Source organism: Diabrotica virgifera, chromosome 3 (assembly GCF_917563875.1).
Source record: "Diabrotica virgifera virgifera chromosome 3, PGI_DIABVI_V3a".
NCBI lineage: Eukaryota > Metazoa > Arthropoda > Insecta > Coleoptera > Chrysomelidae > Diabrotica > Diabrotica virgifera.
The window spans coordinates 256705591-256731893 of NC_065445.1; the positions used below are offsets into that span (position 1 = coordinate 256705591).

The 26303-nt window shown below is 32.5% G+C and overlaps 1 protein-coding gene across 5 annotated transcripts in view; it reads right to left on the minus strand.

Moving 5' to 3' along the window:
* Positions 1-26303, minus strand: part of LOC114338747 (trafficking kinesin-binding protein milt) — a 318823-nt gene that overhangs the window by 179180 nt on the left and 113340 nt on the right. Inside the window, exon 1 of one of the 5 annotated variants that reach the window (XM_050647319.1) lies at positions 15338-15355. The exons of the other annotated variants lie outside the window; for them this stretch is intronic. The gene's annotated coding sequence lies outside the window, so the exon portion shown is untranslated. Of the gene's footprint in view, positions 1-15337; positions 15356-26303 lie in introns of those variants that run through there. 5 annotated transcript variants of the gene reach the window in all.

Consider the following 26303-nt stretch of genomic DNA (forward strand, 5'->3'; position numbering starts at 1 on the left):
ACATTTAGTCTAGTAATATAAAATTACACTACATGTAAATCAAAATGTAAATTCGTACAGGTTGAAACAAATTTTATATCAAAGTTTAGGTGGGTACAAAAGATATTTTCAAGAAAGTATCCAAATCATGTAAGGGGATCATTGTTTAAATAATTAAAAAGGGGTCATTTTTGAAAAAAAATTTCTTTTTTAACTGCTGAGGTCATTAAATTACTAATGAAGGTATATAGGATTGTTTTCTACAAAGTTAAAGGGTAAATCTTTCACATAAGACTTACTAAATTAAATTTGACCCCCTATTTATTTAAATAATTATACATAAAACTTTAAAAACAAATTTGCAAAAAATTATTTTTAGCGTTTTAAGTAAGCACTATAAAATATTTTATTTTACAGGAGAAGTTGCGCTATATTATCAGTATTAATAAAAAAAAATTGGTCCAAAAATATTTAATATTTTTTGGGATATTGAATTTGTTTATTAAATGTTACTCTATTTTCAATTGCAAAAACGCGGTTGTTGCCAAAGAAATATTCACCTTTATTAAATCTTATTATTTTTATTTTTATGTATATTTTCGATAAATGTATTGATAAATTCAAATTTAAATTAAACTTCCCCCTAAAATTACATTTGAAAATTATTCAAATTTGTTTATAATTTTTTTTAATGACGTCGCGGGGATTAACTATTTTGAAATGTCGTTTCGATAATTTGGTTCCTGGGAACTTTTCACTAATTAACAAATTTTTTTGTCTTTTTTTCCTCTTCTTTTTTTTTTCTTGAAGTTATATTACTGCGGGCCCTTTTAGGGTTAAGTTTCATTAAGAATGTCGAATCTCTAAGTTGCAGATTCTAGACCTAAAAATATTAAGATTGGTCTAAATTCACTTTCAAACTATTTGACGTATCCTTATCATACTTGGCAAAAAGTGTGGGTACTATACAGTCTACTAAATTGTGATAAATAAAAGTTTCCAGCTACTACCAGAGGCGTACAACAGGGGATGGTTAATGGTTGACCCTTCCAAAATTCTACGCCACTGAGGGAATTACTATTTTAGCGAAATTTTTAGATTCTCCAATACTTTCTATATAAATGATATACTCTTTACTGGTAACGATTAAGTCATTAGTTTTCGAGATATTGGACGTTAAAAATGAAACAGCATAGTTATTTTGATTCATTCATTCATTCATTTTAAACTTCCAATATCTCTCAAACTTATGACTTTATCGATACCACTAAAGTTATTTACATACAAAGTATTGGAGAATCGAAAAATTTCGCTAAAATAGTAATTCACTCAGTGGCGTAGAATTTGGGAAGGTTCAATCATTCAATATCCCCTGTCGTAGCTAGAAATGTTTATTAATCACAATTTAGTAGGGTGTATGAAAGCCACACTTTCTGCAAAGTATGATAAGGATACGTCAGATAGTTTTAAAGTACTTGGTAAAAATAATTTTTAAATTTTTAAATAAAACACCATGTAACTCAGTAAGTAGCCACATTTTATTTAATAGATTTTAGTTAAATCCTAATATTTTTAGGTCTAGAATCTACAACTCAGAGATTCGACATTCTTAATAAAATTTAACCCTAAAAGGGCCCGTAGTAATATAACTCCAAGAAAAAAAAGAAGAAGAAAAAAAGACAAAAAAATTTTGTTAATTAGTAAAAAATTCCCAGGAACCCAATTATCGAAACGGCATTTCAAAATACTTAATCCCCGCGACGGTATTAATAAAACAAATTATAAACAAATTTGGATAATTTTCAAATGCCATTTTAGGGGGAGTTTAATGAAAATTTGAATTTATCAATACATTTATCGAAAATATACATAAAAATAAAAATAATGAGATGTTAAGCAGGTGAATATTTCTTTGGCAACAACCGCGTTTTTGCAATTGAAAATATAGTAACATTTAATAAACAAATTCAATATCTCAAAAAATATTAAATATTTTTCGACCAATTTTTTTTTGCTTAATACTGGTAATATAGCGCAACTTACTATGTAAAACAAGATATTTTATAGTGATTATTTAAAACGCTAAAAATAATTTTTTTAAAATTTATTTTTAAAGATTTATATACAATTATTTAAATAAATAGGGGGTCAAATTTAATTTAGTAAGTCTTATGTGAAAAATTTACCCTTCAACTTTGCAGAAAAAAATCCCATAGACCTTCATTAATAAGTGAATTACCTCAGCAGTTAAAAAAGTATATTTTTTGCAAAAATGACCCCTTTTTAATTATTTAAACAATGATCCCCTTGTATGATTTGGATACTTTCTTGAAAATATCTTTTGTACCCACCAAAACTTTGACATAAAATTTGTTTTAACCTGTACGAATTTACATTTTGACTTTTTTTTTATTTTATTAGGCTAATTGTAAATTATATGATTTGGGAGTGTTCCTAGTAGCATTTAACGTGTCTTGGTTTGTTTATTTCTACTGTATCTTGATTGTACATAAATTTAGTATAGTATTATTATATTCGATAGTTCTTGATAATGTATTAAGAAATGAAAAATACGCGTTAAAATGTTTTATAAAATAATTGTAATTAGTTAATCTTATAATTATTATGTTTTATAAAATTGCCCTAGGTCTTAACGGCCTATTGTGCATATAAATAAATAATAAATAATAAAATATATTATTAGGTAGACAAATTATCATGCCTGAAGGCGAAAGTGGTCACGTTTCAAAATACATAACATAAAAAACGGATACTGGTTGCCAACTTCAATGTCTTAGATTTGCGTCAATACCGTTCGGTTGCCAAATCCTTCATAAATTCGTATTGAGTGAGAAGAACGCAAATCACATGACAATTACTTAACTAACTTAATAAAATTATGTTAGCAGTTCGGCCAAAGTTCGGCCCACGTCTAAGACATATAGCTAAAAATGTCGAGAAAAAAAGTACATGCAGAGGACTAATGAAGAGAATAGAAATTTAATGTTATACAAACAGCTAACAAAAAATTGATAAAAAAAGCACTAATAGAAAAGTTGTAGTCTAAACTAAACCAATAATATTTTAACAAGGTTATGAAACTGTTTTCTTGTGGCGTGTCTAATTTAAGTATTATGTTTAAATGAGATTGAGCTACCATTATTGGAGTAATGAAAATTAAAAATCCACAAGGAAAAAGTTTTCCTGTAGTAGGCTGTATACCATGTAATACAAAAAATAGTAAAATCCTTTATAAAAGGTATATTTAAAATCCCTAAAAAGGGCTACATCACAATCAGAACTAGTTTTCGACTGGCTTACCAGTCATCATCAGTGCTTACGTGAAGTTTACATGCTAACCACCAAGATTATAAAGAACCACCTTTATAAAGGATTTTACTTTTTTTTAATGAAAACTAGATCTTTAATTAACTAATGTTTGACGTTTCGATTCCCATAAACACATATGACATATTTGACGTTAATGTAATATTTATTTACCATTTTTGATAAAATTTATTATACAAACAATAAGTTCGAGTGTCAAATAAACGTCAGATTAAAAAGGGGATATTTAGAAGTTCTCTGAAGAAAATATCAATTTTAAGGATTTTTCTTCACTTTTTCGTTATAGTTTAGTTGTCGGTGTTAACATTAATTAAGTGTACATCGAAAGCAATTAGGCAGTGTGAATAAACATTATTAGTACCACATTTTAACATTAGCTGGATCTATTGAACTATTAATTTTGTATTGTGTGTGTAACTCAAATGGAAATAGATGACGATAGGAATATACCACCAGATCGGGGAAGGAAAGAAAGTCAGTATGAAGATATAAATAATAAAAATTAAAACGGCAATAATAAGGTAAGCGAAATATCTATTGAAAACAATTGTTATCCAATCATTATTCGCCAAAGTTATTATATTTCGCCGCTACGGGAGCTGGCATAGTTTCGTGTAGCCCCACCATGGTCACGCACGGAGCGAATAGATTTATTAGATTATGTATAACGTAATAAAGACATAATAAAAATGTATTCGCGGTGTGCAAGTACTTGGAGGGGATACAAGAAACGACCGTGAGCGAATAGCGTAGAAATATTGCAACTCTACATACAATTGTTTACGTTTTAATAACATAACTTAAATCTTATTTTTTCTTCTTATTATTTTTTTGGACTATGGCCTTGACAATTATCTAGCAACCAGGACCATATGATTGGCCAATATAATTAAAAGTGCGAATAAAGTTGCAGAGCGTAGAAACCAGGTGTCGCTTTTCCGAACTTGCACGGTCCCAATATGGCAGATTGTAACGTGTACCGATAAGTGAAACACGCTGGAAATGCTGGTCGTGTACCAATAAAAATGATAATATAAACCTTAATGTATTATTAAGTGTGGCAGAGAATCCTCAAAATAATTCCAGGCAAATATATAATGTCCACGACATCAATAAGGATGATTCCGACCGCCGAATGTAGTTTTGCGAAATAATGCAAGATTTTTGTAATCAAAATCCACGCTTCATTCGCCAAATCCTTTTTTCTAATAAAGCAAACTTCTACATAGAACAGTAAATCAGTAAAACTGTAGATATTGGACCCTAATCCCAAGATCTCCAGCTCTTACAGCACTTGATTTGTTCCTACGGGGTTACTTAAAATCAAAAGTTCAATGCATTTAACCTACAATTGGGTTGAAGTCAACTTAATATTTGCCACAAGATAAAATTAACTAAAAAACAAATAAAAATATGAACAATCAGTGCGTTAGCAATTAAAAGTAGTTAAAATTTAAATTAAAATATTCTTAATGGATTTGTTTTTACATGCCAATGTTCTATAGCTACAGTGTATAGCTAGTTTCAATACTTCTTTATAGTTTCGAATCTGCTAGCAATATAGGTTTAAAACTCAGTCCTCAATGCACTTTTCATTCGTTCAATCAAGAAAAAAACCAGCAACATCATTCACGAACTTTTTAACATACTTTTATCAACTATTCACTATTACCGGTACATTAGACAAAAAATGTGTAACCTTTGGTGTACATAGAGTGGAGTAGAGGTAGGTGAAACGAATCGAATCCTTGGATCATTCAATAGGCAAATCTTTTGTCACAAACAGAATTTTGTTAGTAGATGGTTGCGAACAATATAATAAGCCTTCTTAACTGTGTATATTATGTAATAAAATATGCTCTCTTATATCATACAAAAATACTAAACAACTGGAGAAATACATTTAAAAAGGTGTTGAATATAGAGATTTTTGGATCATTACATAGTTAAAGGATATTGCGAATTCGGAGAAATATTTTTTTATTCATTCCATATTCCTCCACTCCATAGTATGTTTTTATTCATTGGTTTATAAAGTTAAATTTCATAGTATAAAGCAACGTATTAATTATATATAATATATTAGTATTTTTGGGAAATCTAGAGCAAAGAAACTACTGGGTAAGTTCTTTGAGAGCGTCACAGTTTTTCGATTTCTTTCTAATGCATTAAGTTGGAAGTGACAAAATCTGTGATTAGACATATTTATAACATTTGTTTTAGATAATGCAATAACCTTTTCATATATGGCTGATTACGATTATGACGACTGTCAGATTTAAGTAAAATGTCATACAATAATTCTCCACATTCTTGAAATCATATATATTATAACGTCAAAATTAATGAGGCTCTGAAAAAAGGCTCTGACAAGAACTTTATTGTGTTTGCTTTTGAGAGTTGTTCGCGACGTTGTATACGTTTTAGCTACAATTCGAGAGAATTGTTACGCCCTTTTATATCCTTAGCATAAAATAAGAAGTATTCACTTCAAAATGTCACAGCAATAATATTTTTTCTTTAGAGTTGAGATGCTCAAATATGTGGGTGAGCTCAAAACTGGGTAGCCTGATATTGAAAAATACAATTTCTGTTTTCAATGAAGCTGTATACCATAGTTTTAGTTTCCGATTAGAGATATGTATTCCGGTGGTGTGTGTTGACGGAATTAATTAAAAATAAGTGTAACAACGAACAGTAATATATTTATTTATTTTGGGTAAACAAGCGTGTTTGCTTATATCTCGAAAGGGTATTATTAGTGGGAGCGAGGGTGTGTCTGCATCGTTCGCATGCTGTGTAGAGACTGACTTGCCGGACCACCAACTATTATGTCAACTGGTTTGCGGCTTTGCGATAATGGCCAGAAGGGCCATAAATTACTGCATCTGTATTTTAAAAGATAAGAACCTTTTTGTATTTTAAGAAGTTGACATAAAGAGTGTGGCAATCTGACGTCGTAATCCATTAGTGTTTCCTTGAAAAAAACATTAATTTTATACAATCTGTTTAGGGATACATTTTGGTTTCTCGAAATCAACGGCCCTTGTCGGCATATGATTCGTATATTACATGTGAGTTTTAAATGACTAATGTTGTTTCGTTTTGAGAAAAGTTATTAAAAATTAAGAAAATAAAATTAGCAAAAATAGTAATTAAAGTGTATCGCTATACACCCCCGTTCGAGAGAATAAGATGATAGGTAATACATAATATTAAACATATGATGAAAATTGAGAATAACAGAAAATAAAACAACGCACTGTTTATACGAGGAGAAAAAGAAAATCACTGAATTCACTGTTGACCGACACTTTCTTGATAACTTCCGGTAAATCTTGCTTTTCTCTTCGGTTTGTTTCGCTGGATACTGTCATTTTTTCTGTCTCGTCCGTTTTCAATCTGTCTATGGAAATTGTTGTTTCTTTTCCATTTACACGTACGACAAAAGTCTTGTCACCTCGCTTAATAACTGGAAAAGGACCGTGATATGGGTTTTCTAAGCTGCTTTTGATTGTATCACGGCGGACGAAAACGTGAGAGGTGGTTTTCATGTCTTTGAAAATGAAGGTGCTTTTGGATCCATGATGCGACGGTCGCTTAGGACGGAGATTTTCGAAATGGTTTCGAAACGTTTTTAAGTAAATGTGAGCACTGTCGTCGGTGTTTCTTTGCGACGAAAACAATAGTTCTCCTGGCAAACACAATGGTTCTCTCTCCACGCAAAATACCTAAATCTTCTCTCCACGCTGCTCGTATGCCCAGTAACACTGAAGGTAGGCTTTCGGTCCATCGGATATTTTCATGATATCGAATCGCTGCTTTTAACTGTCGATGAAACCTTTCTACCACACCATTTGCTTGAGGATGATAGGCGGTTGTCCTTAAATGGGTAGTTCCAGTTCAGACTGATTTGAAGAGATGCGATTCGAATTGCCGGCCTTGACCTGCTGTGATGCGCTTGGGAGTACCGAAACGAGCTATCCAACCAGAAAAAAAATGTACTGGCTACTCCATGTGTCTGCTTCTTGATTAGGCATGGGGAAGCTTCTGGGCAACAACGTGTGAAACGGTCGACGCATGTTAGACAGTATCTGTTTTCCACTATAATGTCTATGTGAACATGTTCGAATCGGCTGGAAGGTGGTAGAAAACTTCCAGTAGGTGAAACAATATGGCGCGATATTTTCGATTTTTGGCACTGTAGACACGCTCGAGTCCATTTCCTCACACCTGATTTAATATATGGCCAAACATATCGCTGTGTGATCATCTTCACAGAGCTCTGTTGATTCCGGCATGTGCTAGGTTATACATGGTGCGAAAAATTGCCATTCGAAGTGGTTTCGGTACAAATGGTCTGGCTGTAGATGTTGATATGTCACGGTACAAACTCACGTTTTGTTCAGAAAAGCGTATTTTCTTCATTTACAGTGATGTTTTCTCACTTAAGTTTGCAGTTCTGGATCTGTTTCTTGTACGAGAGCTAAGTCCATGATGTCGATATCTTTCTTGATGCTATCGACTCGAGATAGTCGTTAAAGATGAGAACCTTTTTGTATTTTAAGAAATTGACATAAAGAGTGTGGCAATCTGACATAGTAATCCATTAGTGTTTCCTTGAAAAAAAAAAACATTAATTTTATACAATCTGTTTAGGGATACATTTTGGTTTCTAGAAATTAACGGCCCTTGTCGACATATGGTTTGTATATTACATGTGAGTTTTAAATGACTAATGTTGTTTCGTTTTGAGAAAAGTTATTAAAAATTAAGAAAATAAAATTAGCAAAAATAGTAATTAAAGCGTATCGCTATATATGTGGTTGAAGGAAACGCTAAAATCGGCAACATTGCTCATGGGAATGGGTTGCATTGCCACTGTAGAATCGACGAATGACTGAAAAAGTCCGCGGACTCGAGTGTGGGTAGCGGAGAAGCAGTGTTGCAATTTATTGGGTGTACTCCTATATCTAATTTAAAAGTAAACACACAGTATTTCAACATAATATACTCTGATATCAATACATTTGATCCTGGCTATTCCAGTACGAGGATTCTCTTCGGATAACTCTAATCTCCTTAGTGTGCTTCTGGAAGTGCTAGAAAATATTCAAAAGCTGCTAAAATGGACAAAAAGCGACTGATATTGGAAATTTCGTCTTTGAGAATAAACAGAAGTCCGAGGGAACCAAATCTGGTACGTAGATGGATGTTCTAGAACTTCACAGTGCAGATCCCGAAATTTTCCCATTACCACGACAATTTTGTGGGTAGGTGTATTATCTTCAGGGAAAAGACTCTTTTATAATGCGAGTAGTCTCATAAGAAGGTGAAAGTATTATTCCTTAATTATGTTTTTTGGAATAGTTTATCCGGATATCTTTGGACACCAAAACACCGAAGCTGTAGAACAGGCTTATATCGATTGTTTGGACTGCTGTTCGGTTTTGGATTTGTAGAGGTCATTTCAAAAACTTGCCCAGTAATTTTCGGAAAATGCGAATGCGTTTATTATCAGCAATGAGCACTTGTATTGAGTATCGATCTTTTTATTCAATTCGTGGCAAAAAAATGTGAACCAACACGCTCCTTTCATGTCCTTAGAGCGCTATGAATTTCAAATGTCTTTCAAAGAGAATATGCATTGATTTTCTTGAAATTTTAACAGTAAATAAAGAATAAGTATCTACCTCAACAGAGGGGGTTAGAACCTTTATAAAATATATTCTAAGTAAAAAATCAATACTTTTAGACTTATTCGTGATTAAAACTTTCAACTTTGAAAACTTGGACGAGATCTAGTAACTATGTAATGTACATTGATCTTGTGTCAAAGATCCGTTCCTAATTTTCGCTACGCATCTCTATTTGTGGTGAAGAACGGGACATTCCTCTCGTTTCATGAACTAACACACTTACTCCTATCAAACTCGTTTGTTTATGTCGAAGATGTCGGTAAAAAATATATTCTGCGTGCAATTAGGTACACATACTTTTGAGATGCAGCAGCCATCATTTTGGGTCAGCACATGTCGAATTAATCAGCCTAGACACAATCAGGCAAATTTACTGTTAGAAGAATTTAATACATGGAAATTCATAGACATGACTTTTAGGAATGATGTAGGAAAGTGTAATTATTAGTAGTATAGTTAAGTAATAAAAATATAATATAAACTGAAAAATAAATAATAAATAGTGATTAAATTCTGAAAAAACACAGCATAAAAGTGTCAAATACGTCGACAATGTGAAAGAAAGCACTGTTTTAGTTGAAATGCTTTAATTAAGCTTATTTAATTTGTTTCTTACTGTAAAATGCAGTTTTTTAATGCCTTTGGATAACTTAATTAACTAGAATAGAGGCGCACGTCAAAAACGTGAAATTTTTGTTAGACTTAACTGAAAGATTATTAAAAAAAAAGATGAAATTTGGATGTGTTTTTTTGTCAAACTGGTAAAGATGTTAAAAAATAAAAAAAAAACGTAGAAACGTTTTATAAAACGTAGCAGGATATTTAGTCCAGGGCGCATCTGTTTTGAGATGGACGTTGAGAGGTGACTCAAATTTTTTTGCAGAAATTGCTTGATAATAAATCAGATAATAATATTTGAGTTATCCTCCCTCTCAAAAAGGTCCGGAACATTGTTTAAATAATTAAAATGTCAAAAAATTAAGAAAAAATTCGATTTTTGTCTTCGTTTTTTGATTATAACTTTGAAATTATTCATTTCCGAGAAAAGTTGTACTAACATAAAAGTTGCGTAATTAAATTTCCTACAATGTAGAATTGGTTAGAAATTTAAAAAATAGTCACCCTAGTTGCAAAATAGCAATAATTGCGAAAAAAACATACAAAAACAAGTATTTGCATTTTACGTTTTTCAACCATTTATGCTACACTTAGGACCTTCACATTTCACTCAGAAAAACTCTATGATACAGTAAAACAATACTATAAATTTCATTAAGATCGGTTCAATAGATTTTGCAAAATAAATTTTGCAATCCAGCTTTCGCAAAAAAAATGCATTTTTTCAAAATGTTACAGGGCTGAAAATAAAGCAGATAGCAAGTTGAATTTTTTTTGCTTATAGAAGTGTACTGTACCTTTCATTTGCAATTTACAAAATAAAAACCGATTTATTACCACGGCGTCAGGAAATTTTTTAAATAAACATTAGTTTTTGGTGCTATGCGCAGGACAGCGGTGTTCGATTCACACAAGTTGATTTCCACCAAAATTTCTTGCAATCTTTATCTAATATATTATTTTCTTACTGTATATTTTGTTGTATTTTAATATTTTAATTCCACAAAAATCAAACTAATTTTATTATTGTTTGTGAAATATTGTCTAAACAATTGCATATTATGTTTAAAAATAATAAACTTTTATTCTCTTAGATAAAATATATGAACAAAGAAAGTTTTTGCTAATTAAAGTTTTATTTCAAAGGATAGAGTATGTGTTTTTATTTTGCAATAAACAAATTTATTTATTTATATCGAAATGTAATAAAAATTAAAATGTATCAATCATTATCAAAGGTCATTGGAATGTCCAATCAGAGCAAACTATCCGCTGTCCTGCGCGTAGCACCAATATTTATCGTTTATTTAAAAAAATTCCTGACGCCGTGGTCTTAATCGATTAAATTTTGCAAAATTGCTAATGAAAGGTACAGTACACCTCTATACTCAAAAAAAATTTCAACTTGCTATCTGCTTTATTTTCAGTCCTGTAACATTTTGAAAAAATCAATTTTTTTGCGAAAGCTGGATTGCAAAATTTATTTTGCAAAATCTATGAAACCGATCTTAACGAAATTTACAATATTGTTTTACTGTATTATAAAGTTTTTCTGGGTGAAATATGAAGGTCCTAAGTGTAGCATAAATGGTTGAAAAACGTAAAATGCGAATACTTGTTTTTGTATGGTTTTTTTCGCAACTATTGCTATTTTGCAAAAAGGGTGACTATTTTTTAAATTGTTAACCAACTCTATATTGTAGGAAATTTAATTACGCAACTTTTATGTCGGTACAACTTTTCTCGGAAATGAATACTTTTAAAGTTATAATCAAAAAACGAAGAAAAAATTCGAATTTTTCCTTCATTTTTTGACATTTTGATTATTTAAACAATGTTCCGGACCTTTTTGAGAGGGAGGATAACTCAAATATTATTATTTGATTTATTTTCAAGCAATATCTGCAAAAAAATTTGAGTCACCTCTCAACGTCCAAATGTACTAATATTTTTACAGATGCGACCTGGTCTAATTGAAAATTTTTACCTGAAAGGTTGATAAAAATACGAAACTGTTTTAATCAGAAAAAATCTCTAAAAACCTCGACAAAAATAATATATAACAATGATATTAACATCTGCTAAAACAGTGTAAAAATATAAATTTTCGCCGCCTTCCTTCTTTCAACCAAAGTCTCCATTTCTTTCAATCCTGTCATTCTCCACCCCGAAGTCTCGTCTTTAGATGGCTCTTCCACTTCATCCCTCCATGATTTTCGGCGTCTGCCTCTTTTTCTCTTTTCTATTAAGCTCTAATGCGAAATCTCTATTCGCCTTATACGACCTGCTCTTCTCACGTGTGCATACCAAATTAAACATTTTCAATGTAGCTGAGACATCTCCTCATTTCTAATACTATCCCATTTTGCTAGTCTACAGCTTTTTCTCATGAATCCCATTTTGGTTGCGGTAATTTTTGACCTGTTTAGTTTGTTCACTACCCAATTCTCTGCTCCCTAAGTCATTACACTATGTATCAAAGTGTTATATATCGATGGTGAAAGTTCCCAACTTCCTATGTCAATTTTTGGCTATTTTGTTTTGCTACCCTAAATTAAAGAGAGTATATATTTTTACTGTTTACAAGATCCTATGTCGTTATTACATTAATTGGCTTCTGGATGGCCGTATATGAAATAAGACATAGGAGCTTGTAAACAGTAAAACTACATATTTCTCTTTAATTTAAGGGTAACAAAACAAAATATCCAAAAATTGACATAGGAGATTGGAAACTTTCACCGTCGATATTCTCTTTTTGTATTTCTGGTAATCTGTTTATCCACTAGAACCCCGTTCATTTGTTTGATACATGTTCCTGTCTGTACTAATCTGCTGATCTGCTGGTTCCTCCTTATTTCTAACTTGGGTGTTCAACGTGTAGAGAAACTGAATTTTTGAAATGGTTAATCAGTGATCCGTGCAACATTCGGCTCCCTTTTGTTAGCAATTCTGATATAATCGATAATAGTTCTGATGATGGTTCAAATAATCGTACACCGGTTTAAATAATTTAGTGGAGAAAGATCCGTTGAATGCAAAACAGCTGTATTGATTTTTTTTAAACACTTTTGTGACAAGTTACGACACTTTACAATGTTCTTTTTTTTACGTATCCATAACTTTTCCTTGAGTAATTACCGAATCCTAAAACTATAAAATTTATTTAGTACGTATTTAACAACGATTTTTTATACCACCTTTACAATTTTTTATTGTTTACTTGAACATTAAAAAAATTATTATTTATTTACAAGGACTATTCAAAGCTTTCTGGTTATAGAAATTTAAAGTTTAATCGTATTTTTTATGTAAAATATAGAAACACATAATATGTACTCGTAATGCTAACGCAGCCCTTTTAGGCTGATAGCTTGCCAATTATCTTACATTTTGTTCGACATTTGTCCATCAATTGCTAGTTTTGAACGCCTTTCTTCTCGCCATACTTCTTCATCTCCTCAATCAATCCTTGACTAATTTTTTAGGACGTTCGACAAATACGTTACTTCCCACTCTGTTTGCTTCCATTTCTTTGATACCTTTTCTTCACTTATACCTGCCAAATGTTCTATCCTTTTAGTCTCTTGACTTTATTGCAGGTTCCCCATATAAATCCCTTATATTAGTGTTAGTTCTGCTTCTGTAGTGTCTCCTTTGATTCATAGAATTCTTAAACTTTTTATTTCCCATATATTAATATTTCCCTCTTCTGCCTGGGTTAAACTCTGTCTTCTTGTATATGGCACTGTTGGTCTCACCACTGTCTTCTAGATAATATTATGTAATTTTGATTTCCTTGAGACATGATTGGATATAGCTTATTTAACGCTGTTTTTTATTTATAAACTTGTTAGTCCATACTATACTTTCCTATTTTCGTTTATATTTGTTCATAGGATCATAGGTAAGTGTAATTTCTAACTCGTTAGAATTTTATTTCGTTTTCAGCTATTCCTATCATCAAGGATTCTGCTCCTATCACCAATGAGTCTGCTTCATTTACTCTTACTTGTATTGTTGTTGTATTAAAGTATTTTAACTTCTGTTCAGTGATGTTGACGTTTACTTTTTATGTATTAATTTTGAAAGCATGCAGTACACATTTTTATTTTAATATATGTTTGTATCTTGCTAGAAAGAGGGGTAAAAACAAGACAATCATGGTAACACATAAATTAACTACATATTAGTAAAACTCAATATGAAAATATATGGCAAACAAATAATGATATTGGAAACATACGTCTCTACTGATAACAGTCCAGTAGTAGAACAGCCAGTTCATGGACATCTTGCAAGAAGAGATCGAAAAAGTGAGATAAAACAAGAAATAATAATTTTGTGGGGGACCTAAATGGAAGAACAGGTAAACGGCAAAATCATAGCAAAACAGGCCGTTTTGGAAAATTACAAACGGCTTCTTCAGGCGTAATCATCATCTTTGGCTTTTACAACTCTTCGTGAGTCTTTGCCGCGTTTAGTATTATTGTCTTCCATTGGATTCGATTCTGTGCTACTATTTCCCATGGTCTTACTTCCATCTTCTCCTGCCTATCTTCTACCGTCTGGTCTCTCCCAAAACAGATTGCTAATCAGTCTGTCGTCATCACTCCGTACCACGTGGCCTGCCCATCTTAGTCTATTGGCTTTTGTGCATCTCACGATGTTTCCCTGCCCGAATAGAGTTCTTCAGGCATAAGGGCATACACAAATACACGTAATATATACATACAAACAATGAGAAACGTCAGATCCATTATATTATCGATTACAAAATTGTCAACAAAAGTCCTACTATCAAACGAATGTGGCGCTGACCACCGATTAACAATTTTAAAAATGGGATTCCCCTACAAGTGGAACACCCAAGCTAGAAAGAAGAAGGAACGACAAGGAGAAAATGAAGGAGAGAATAAGAAATACATTTACTTCAAGACGAATCTAAAAGGGGTCCTTACCAGAGGAGACGATCAGAAATAACGGGAATTTGGATTCAGAAACGTCAAAGAAACGGACGAGCACGTAAAACATAGTATAAAAGAGGAGAAAAGTTTTCTAAAATGGTTTATGACATCACGTTAGTGATTACCAACTGTGCTTTAAAGACTGCTATCAAACATTTATTTTCAAACTCGCTGAGTATAAAGCACATAAAACTTTTATTCCTGATTCTGAAGGGAAAATTTACTGTCGTTTATATAAACTGTATCTACAGGAGACGGTGCAGCTATAAAATAATTCCGAAAACATATCAGGTGGAAAAGACATGACAAAACCAATCATGACAATAAGAAAACTGACATAAGCAGGACATTGTGACTTACGTCATAGACAAATTACTAAATAATTCGTTCTACAAACTGACAATCATTAACAATGGGTAAAACTAAATGAAGAAAATTTGGGGATGATAAGGGAAAAGGATCTTCTTCCTATGCCATGCTCGATTATCGTGCACTGGCTGTCAAATTAGCTATACCAATTTTGTTAACGGTTGCTCCAAAAAGGGATGCACAAGGTCTGTTAAGCCATTCCCTCTGGTTACTAAGTCCTGACTTTCTTCTTTGACCTGACCCTAAAGTTTTTAAACAAAAAACTAAATATTAAGATGATAGACAGAATAAGAAAAACTATCAACTTACAGTATTAATAACTGTGACAATAACTATTACCCAATTAAAAAGACTCACCAATTTTCAACTATTTTCTTTGCACATGCAAAATCACACACTCTAGTACAGAAATCCTCCTCGATGACGTTCACACGGAAAACACCAAACACACCGACTACCAACCAATTAATTTGTTGTTATTATATCGGCGATACCGGCTCACATTATCTAATTACTGTTACTAAACGTAGCCAACAGGTGAAATAGCAGTAGCGATCACCTAAGCGAGTCTTGGATGCAACTGTCCGCCATCACCATTGAATCGTTCAAATCGCTCCACAACAAAAAGTGAAAGAGAGAGGACAATCAAGTTTATATCATTAGAATAGATCTTGCGGGTAATAGTTGTTAGTTCGTATAGAGCGAAAAGAAAATACTAAAAGCCGAGCTTTTTCGTAGTGGATACAGGTTATTGTATCGATCGTTATGTAAATATTTGTTTATCTATTTAATAGCTAGGTAAATGGTATGATATAAATAAAGACATACAAACTAGACTGTCAATGCCGCTCCTAGGTGCGGGAGGGGCATTTTAATAAGCCTTGACTTTTATATAGTGTTGCTTTTGAACTTTTATTGTAGTAAAGCTAAAGTATACTATAGTAAAGTTGTGCTCACTACGGAGAACAATGGATTGTATCCTCGCTCCGACCCTTGCTCCCTGGTATTTATATTCGTGTAAATGTAAAATGTGAAATGTAAAAAGGATTGTTCCTATCATAGTTTTTGAGTGAAACCAAAAATTAAGTGGTATAAAAAATCGTTTGTTCGTCATCCCAAACCAGAAGATATACACAGATATACACGACCTAAAGTGTTTTCTAGATTATATACTGTTACAGTGGTTCCCACAGTAGGCAATGGATTAGAAATGAACTACCACGTTAAAGATGTTTTATTGTTTCATATTGTCAATGGACCCCCAAATATGAAAAAACCGTGAAGTGATCTGGAGAAACCAGAAGAGATCCTTAAACTACCAAGGGGGAACTGCTTGTATTAAGATTTAAACTTACTCTTAAGTAATAACTAATGTCTTATAATATAAATTCTTAATCCTCAAATATTAATAACCTCAGTTAGCTAAGACGCAGTGACATTGAACGTGCACGTAAATATATCGTCGTCGTGGATGTGAAAAGAACTAACCCACCTTTTCTCAAAAATGAGAAAACTGGAACCTATCTTTTTGATCGCAATGCTGCAGTTAACTCATTTTTGAGAAAATGTGGGTTAGCTCTCTTCACATCCATGACGACGATATACAAATTGACATTGCAGAAATCATGGCTTGTCTTATATAACATCTTTGAATCCGGCATTGTTATCATTTTCAGCAGAGTTGGGTCAGCATGTCTGAATTGTTATATGTTTGTTTACAATTATTCGAAACTATAAACAAGTCAATATACTACTGTAATGAAATTGAACGTTTTTTTTACGAACTAGGGACCAAAAGACACATCACATTATTATGAACTCATCTATTAATACATGGCGATCCTGCATACACAAAAAATGCTCTGATTCGAAGAGAAAAGAAAAATAAAATGTTAATTTAAAGCTGGAAGTGGAGTACATAATACATAAATATGCACTGTACAAATCTCGGTATTTGTGGAGGATACATTATTGAGTTGACAGGGTTTGTCACAAAAATTCGTGTCAGGTGCCATAACCAAAAGGGAGAGTTATTCTATAAAAAAAATTTAAAAAGGAAAAAACACATTTCCAACATTGCAAAAACGTTGCAATTTTTTGCATATAAACAATTTGAATAACTTTTTTTTTAATAAAAAAATAAAAATATATACCATTTTTATTCAGTTGCAATGCGAAGGCAAAACAATCTTACATTTCAATTAGAATACGGAGTGCAATCCAGCTCTCTGAATCGCTATTTTCGATTCTTATTGGAATCTCATCGAAGAGAGCGCAGGTTTGTTCTCCATATCCTAACTGACCAGCACCGAGAGCTTTTCCCACACATTGCAACTGAAACAAGTAGAGTAGGTGACTAGCGTCATCTGGCAATTGAAAGATGACGTTTTTCAATCCTTATAGGTACATTTTCCTGGTGACACCTCCAAGGCTTCTACAATTTGCAAGCCAAATGGATGCTGCAGTGAAGACAAAGGGAAGGAATTCTACACTATGCAATTCACAGCCCCCGTCTGCAGCTTGGTAAAGTTCCAACGGAAAACGTCAGTTAGGATATGGAGAACAAGCCTGCGCTCTCTCCGATGAGATCCCAATAAGAATCGAAAATCGCGATTCAGAGAGCTGGATTGCACTCCGTATTCTAATTGAAAAGTAAGACTGTTTTGCCTTCGCATTGCAACTAAATAAAAATGGTATACATTTTTATTTTATATTCGTATTACTCCGTAGAGTAACTAGGTGCATTTTCCGTTGGAACTTTACTAAGCTGCAGACGGGGATGTGAATTGCATAGTGTAGAATTCCTTCCCTTTGTCTTCACTGCAGCATCCATTTGGCTTGCAAATTGTAGAAGCCTTGGAGGTGTCACCAGGAAAATGTACCAATAAGTTTTTCAATTTAAAAATCTTTTAGTAATATTTTTAATATTTTCAATATTATTAATGTTGCTATTAGGTCTGGATCCCGCGTATGAAAAAAAAGTTGATTAATAGCAAGCTGAAAATTTGTTAATAGCTTAAGGGTGTCTAGTCGGATAAACTTTGATATATGCGAACACTGGAACAGGGGCAGTTTTAACTGTGGAACAGGTTAAAAACTTGGAACGGTCACACCACGAAAACTACACATGTATTTTGTCCGACAGAACAGACTTAAACTCTCCGAACAGAGATTAAACTATCATGCAAAAATCAGACTGCTATTTATCACCAAATGGGCGTTTTAATGAGTGGAACATGTAGAATAAATGACAGGAATTATGACAGGTGATAAATAGCAGTCTGATTTTTGCATGAGAGTTTAATCTCTGTTCGGAGAGTTTAAGTCTGTTCTGTCGGACAAAATAAATGTGCCGTTTTCGTGGTGTGACCGTTCCAAATTTTTAATCTGTTCCACAGTTAAAACTTCCCCTGTTCCAGTGTTGGCATATATCAAAGTTTACCCGACTAGACACCCTTAAGCTATTAACAAAATTTCAGCTTGCTATTAATCAACTTTTTTTGCATACGCGGGATCCAGACCTATATGAGGATTGAAAAATTTCATCTAACTTTTTTTTATTGCTCGAGGAAAATTAGTTATTCATATTTGGAAAGCTGACAATTTGTTTTGAATTGTGAAATAATACCAGCTTTTCGAATGTGAAGAAATAATTTTTCCCCGGTCAAAATCAAAAAAGGTATTAAAATTGTTGTTAAGTAACAAATTGCAATGTTTTGGCAATAACGTTTTACTCTGTTGTAAATGGTTTTTTTCATTTCCGACTTAATTTTTTTTGGCAGCATAACTCACCGTTGCTTATGATACCCGTAGAATCATTGTAAGTTAATTTCTTGTGACATAATACAAAAAAGGTTGTTTGGGATAAACAATTTGAAGATCCAACTTTCCATGCAATATCAAGGTTGTAAGTACATGTTTGACAATAGTTTATAAGATTTATTGAAAATTAAGAATTCTTAGGTTTTTAGATTTTTCTTTGCAACAAGTTAGTAAACCAACTTTCATAAATCGTAATTTTAAAGCTTTACACATGTTCAAATAGTTACTAAAATTTCGTTTAAAATGCTTTACTTTTTTCTGATAGACGAAGATATTTTTTAAAAGGGAGCATTTTGGCTCAAAGATAATTAAAAAACCCACATAGTTTACTGCAGGAAACATAGGTTTTAGATAATAAGGTACATAAAACTCAAAAAACTTGTGACCGGGTCAAAGCTTCGGGAATATCTATGTCATTCTACAAGTTTTGTGAACCATACACTACTGTTATGTGGTGGTGAGGGTTTTTGTTATTAAAATATCATATTAAAAAAATAAAAAAGAATTCATATTAAAAAATCCGTACATAAATTTGGAGAAAACAGTCTGTTAAAGTAGAATGAAAGATTCGTATATTTATTTTTTATTAGCTAATTACCAACATGCTTCAATGATATTTGGGTTAATTTAGCAGCAAAATACTTTTACCTCTACAAACCGGTGTAAAATACATATGTGCTGATTTTCTAGCTCTTCTTGAAGATGCCGTTATTCTTCACTTGGTTGAAATCACTAATATTTCATTTATTGTATTTATTTCTGGTAGGACAGCCTCTATCATTAGTAGAAGATTAAAACAATGGGTACTAATAACGCAGCGAGTCGTAATAACTTTATTATAAAAAAATCATTATCTAAGAATAGAATTTGGGGTAAAAGTTGATCTTCCGCAATAACGGAGCTTCCTATTTTTTCCAGAATTTTATTTATTAATATGCCTAGTACCTACTATATTTACTACGTATGTCATTGCTGTACCACGAGAATAAACGTGTATGTTTTATATAAAGAATTTTATATATGCGTATGGAACGTGCAAAGTTTGTATGAAGCTGGGAAGCTGACTAACGTAATCCAAGAAGTAAAGAGATTGAAGATAGATGTCTTGGGGATAGCAGAAACATGGTGGCCAGATGTAGGAAGGTGTGCTGTCGAAGGGGCAGTTATGTACTATTCTGGAAACCAGGATAAAAACCACAGAAAGGGAGTAGGTATAATAATCACGAGCAAATTATCTGCATCGGTAATACAGTTCTTCCCACTCTCAGACCGTATGGCCTTACTCAAACTGAAAGCCAGTCCAGTCAATATCAACATAATTCAGGTTTATGCCCCAACATCGGACTCAACAGAAGAAGATATAGAAATGTTCTACGCAGAACTTAAACAACTGCTTAGTAACGTGAAGAGACATGAAGTAAACCTCATAATGGGCGACTTTAATGCCAAGATAGGGAGAGGCAGAGACGACGATTTAATAGGCCCGTACGGCCTGGGAGAGAGAAATGACCGAGGCGAACGACTATATCAATTTTGCCAAGAGGAAGATATGAAAATATCTAATACCTGGTTCAAGCTACCACCTAGACGATTATATACATGGAAAGCCCCAGCGGACCGCCTAGAGAGTATAGTTCGAAACCAGATCGATTACATAATGGTTAACAAAAGATTTGGATCATCAATAACTAGAACTTGTACATACCCTGGCGCCGATGTTCCATCAGACCATGTCCTTCTCTTAGCAGAAATAAAAATAAAAATCACTAATATGAGGAGACCTAAACCAGAACCAACAATAGACTATGCTAAACTTAAAGATGAGAATACCAGAAGAGAATTAAGTATGAAATTAAACAAAGAACTAACAAAGAATACAAAAGTAGAACTAGAAAGAGAAGTTAATTTGGATAACACATGGAGAGCCATAGAGGAAACAATGACGGATACAGTTAAAAAAGAATTAGGTTATAAACAAAAACTACAAAAGAAAAGTTGGATGACTGACGAAATCCTGGCAATGTTCGAAGAAAGAAGAAAACATAAAAACCAAGGGAACCGAGACAAATATCGAGAACAACAACAACGCATAAGAAGAGAGATAAGAACGGCAAAAAATAAGTGGCTAAAGAAACAGTGTGAGGAAATGGAACAGTTACAAAAACTACATGATGACCACAACCTACATAAGAAACTAAAGGAGGTAGCTGGAATATACAGAAAAAATAAATTTTCTAACTTAGAAAATGAACAAGGAAAAATGGCACAAGATGATAGAGAGAGGAAACTCATATGGGAAAAATACATCAAAAATCTCTTTGCAGACGAGAGGCCTGAGATAGAAGTCGTTCAGGAACAAGTGATAGATATTAACAACCTATCTGGTCCCGAGATCACAATTGAAGAAATTACTAGAGCAATAAATACCTCGAAAGACGGGAAAGCAGTTGGACCTGATAAAATTCCTGTTGAGTTACTCAGATTGTTAGATGAAGAGGGAATTACGATACTCCAAAGATTTTTCAACCAAATCTATAAAAAAGGAAAATTCCCTGTCCAATGGCTTGTATCTACCTTTATCCCTTTGCCAAAAAAGAACAACGCAACAAAGTGTCAAGAGCACCGACTGATAAGTCTGATGAGCCATTCTTTACAAATATTCCTTAAAGTTCTTCACTACAGAATCTCCACAAAATGCGATAAGGTTATTGGTTGCTCACAATTTGGATTTCGAAAAGGCCTGGGTACCAGGGAAGCACTAGTTGCAACCCAAGTGCTAGCTCAGAACTGCTACGATCAAAGGAAAGATGTAATGATGTGCTTTATAGATTATGAAAAAGCCTTCGATCGAGTACAACATCATAAACTCGTACATATACTGAAACAACTCGACATAGATCAAAAAGACATTCGTTGCATAGAGGCTCTTTACTGGAATCAAACAGCTGTCGTCAAGGTGGACAATGAAACAACGCAAGCTCAAAAAATTCTCAGAGGTGTAAGACAGGGATGCATTCTCTCCCCACTACTGTTCAATCTATATTCAGAAAGTATCTTCCAGGAAGCTTCTTGAGGAATGCGAAAGCGGCATCAAAGTGAATGGTACCTGGGTCAATAATATACGATATGCGGATGATTCGGTCTTCAGACAATATAGAAGACCTCCAAAACCTTCTTAATAAAATTGGAGAGCATAGCGAGAACATGGGACTTAGCATCAACATAAAAAAGACAAAGTTCCTTATAATCAGCCGTCAATTATGTCAACATCAAAATGCAAGACTAGCATATAACAACCAAGATGTAGAGCGCGTAAGAAAGTTTAAGTACCTGGGAACCTGGCTATGTGAAGACTGGATGTCGGATATGGAAATTAAAGGTCGGATAGAAAGAGCCAGAAGTGCATTCATGAAATTCAGAAACGTCTTTACGAACTCTGACTTTGACCTAAACCTAAGATTAAGATTCACAAAATGCTATATATGGTCGGTGCTCCTATATGGCATGGAAGGATGGACTTTAAAAATAAACACAATGAATAAGCTAGAGGCATTTGAGATGTGGATCTATCGACGAATCCTTAAAGTTCCCTGGACCGCAAGAATAACAAATGAAGAAATCCTGAGAAGAATTGGTACAGAACGACAACTGATGTGCACAATTAAACAGAGAAAAACGGCATACCTGGGACACATAATTAGAAATGAAAGATATCAGTTTCTGCAAACCTTAATTGAAGGAAAGATCGAAGGAAGAAGGGAAGTGGGCAGGAAGAAAATGTCATGGCTCTGTAATGTCAAACAATGGACAGGACTAAAAAACATAGGAGACCTAATACATACTGCAAGGGATAGAGAAAAATGGTCAAACGTGATCGCGAACATCCATTAGTGGATTGCATAAGAAGAAGAAGAAGATTTATATAAGTGGTACAATTACGGCTTTGATCCAGACTTAACATATTCTTTCTACCTTATTAATTTTTTTATTAATTTCATCATTCGTATTTTTAACAATATCGCTACACTTATAACACTTATATTGTCTGGCATTTATCGTTTTCTCTTCGATTTTTGTTATTTTTTAAATTGTATATTATTTTTTTCTACTTTCTATTTCGCTGTTTGGTAACTTTAATACTTTTCATAATACCACACGTTCCGTGCTTTCATTTTCTCATGCATCTCTACTCTACACACTAGATTCCCAAATAGTCCAGGGCGCATCTGTTTTGAGATGGACGTTGAGAGGTGACTCAAATTTTTTTGCAGAAATTGCTTGAAAATAACTCAAATAATAATATTTGAGTTATCCTCCCTCTCAAAAAGGTCCGGAACATTGTTTAAATAATCAAAATGTCAAAAATTGAAGGAAAAATTCGATTTTTTTCTTCGTTTTTTGATTATAACTTTAAAAGTATTCATTTCCGAGAAAAGTTGTACTGACATAAAAGTTGCGTAATTAAATTTCCTACAACATACAATTGATTAAAAATTTAAAAGATAGTCACCCTTGTTGCAAAATAGCAATAATTGCGAAACAACCATACAAAAACAAGTATTCGCATTTTACGTTTTTCAACCATTTATGCTACACTTAGAACCTTCATATTTCACCCAAAAAAACTTTATGATACAGTAAAACAATACTGTCAATTTCATTAAGATCGGTTCAATAGATTTTGCAAAGTAAATTTTGCAATCCAGCTTTCGCAAAAAAAATTCATTTCTTCAAAATGTTACAGGACTGAAATAAAACAGATAGCAAGTTGAAAATTTTTTTTGCTTATAGAAGTGTACTGTACCTTTCATTTGCAATTTTCAAAATTAAAATCGATTAATTACCACGGCGTCAGAAAATTTTTGAAATAAACAATAATTTTTGGTGCTACGCGCAGGACAGCGGTTTTCGATTCACACAAGTTGATTTCTACCAAAATTTCTTCCAATCTTTATCTAATATATTATTTTCTTACTCTATATTTTGTTGTATTTTAATATTTTAATTCCACAAAAATCAAACTAATTTTATTATCGTTTGTGAAATATTGTTTAAACAATTGCATATGTTTAAAAATAATAAACTTTTATTATTTAAGTTAAAATATATGAACAAAGAAAGTTTTTGCTAATAAATGTGTTATTTCAAAGGATAGAGTATGTGTTTTTATTTTGCAATAAACAAATTTATTTATTTATATCGAAATGTAATAAAAATTAAAATGTATCAATCATGATCAAAGGTCATTGGAATGCCCAATCAGAGCAAACTATCCTCTGTCCTGCGCGTAGCACCAATAATTAATGTTTATTTAAAAAAATTCCTGACGCCGTGGTGTTAATCGATTTTAATTTTGCAAAATTGCAAATGAAAGGTACAGTACACTTATATATGCAAAAAATTTTCAACTTGCTATCTGCTTTATTTTCAGTACTGTAACATTTTGAAAAAATGAATTTTTTTTACGAAAGCTGGATTGCAAAATTTATTTTGCAAAATCTATTGAACCGATCTTAATGAAATTTACAAGGTTGTTTTACTGTATCATAAAGTTTTACAGGGTGAAATATGAAGGTTCTACGTGTAGCACAAATGGTTGAAAAACGTAAAATGCGAATACTTGTTTTTGTATGTTTTTTTCACAATTATTGCTATTTTGCAACAAGGGTGACTATCTTTTAAATTTTTAACCAATTGTATGTTGTAGTAAATTTAATTACGCAACTTTTATGTCAGTACAACTTTTCTCGGAAATGGATATTTTTAAAGTTGTAATCAAAAAACCAAGAAAAAAATCGAATTTTTCCTTAATTTTTTGACATTTTGATTATTTAAACAATGTTCCGGACTTTTTTGAGAGGGAGGATAACTCAAATATTATTATTTGATTTATTTTCAAGCAATTTCTGCAAAAAAATTTGAGTCACCTCTCAACGTCCAAATATACTAATATTTTTACAGATGCGCCCTGGTCTAAAAATGATCTATAAAGACTCTATGTCTTTAAATAATCAAAAACCTCCTATCATGATGCAAGGTTTAATTTACATCTTAACAAATTTCTTCCTATCTTTGCTATTTCGTGTCCATATCCTTGCTTCTGTCCATGTTACTCCTCTTCTCTCCAATATTTTTCTGATATTGTTCTGAAGCTATTAATTTCTTTGTGGCATTTTTGTAATTAACTATAGTCTAGTAAAATAAAATTACACTACATGTAAATCAAAATGTAAATTGGTACAGGTTGAAACAAATTTTATATCAAAGTTTAGGTGGGTACAAAAGATATTTTCAAAAAAGTATCCAAATCATACAAGGGGATCATTGTTTAAATAATTAAAAAAGGGTCATTTTTGCAAAAAAAATTACTTTTTTAACTGCTGAGGTCATTCAGTTACTAATGAAGGTCTACAGGATTGTTTTCTGCAAAGTTGAAGACTAAATATTTCACATAACACTAGAGTTGCACAAGTTTGACTTGAATGTTTGAACTTGACTTGAGTTTGACTTAATTTCAAGTCAAACTCAAGTCAATCCTTCTGACAAATAATTCAAGTCAAGTCAAACTGGTCAATCGTACAGGTTTGAAAATTCAAACTGTTTGTCAAACTAGTTTGAAAGAGTTTGAAAAATAATTTATTTAGTAGATATACTTTTTGTCGAGATTGACATGTTAGTTGCTAATTAAGATAAGAAAATTAATATTACAATGAGTGCCACTTAAAAGTATCTTGATACAGGAAGCGATTATAATCAAATAGGGTAAATTTTTTGAAAATGATTCCTGTATGTATGCTTAGAATTGCTTGCTGGTAAGTTTCGTTTTATCAATATAACTTTTTTATATTAGAGTGTCACTAGATTAAAACAAAGAATTCGTTGGATAGTTTTTTTATCATACCAAGTGTAATTTAATCTACTTTGGAAGCTTTAAAGTATTACGTAACGCAAGTTGGGGGAGGGTAACACAAGTTAGTAAATGGACTAATTAAACATCTAAGATCTAACAATATCTAGCAATCAGACTCAATTTGATCTGGTACTTGTTCTGAGCCGAAAAATATTCAGGTTCAGATATTATTAAAAGTAAGAACAAAAAAGGATACCAAATGGGAGAAAAACAACTTAAAATAATCTGCTATGCAGACGACGCAATACTAATCTCTCAAAGTGAAGATGATTTACAACGTATGCTGCACGAATTTAATATAACCGTTAGAAAATTTAACATGTTAATTTCTCCAAATAAGACTAAATGCATGGTTATAACAGCAGATCTAATAAGGTGTAAATTAGAGCTGGAGGGTCAAATAATAGAACAAGTCATGGAGTTTTAAATATCTAGACATCACACTATGCAGCTACGGAAAGCTCGAAACAGAAGTGGAAGATCCGGCGAATAAAGCACAGCCGCAGGTTGCCTGAATGAAACAATATGGAGAAATAAAAACATCGGAAAAAAAGTGAAAGGCAGAATTTACAAAACAGTCATCAGACCAAT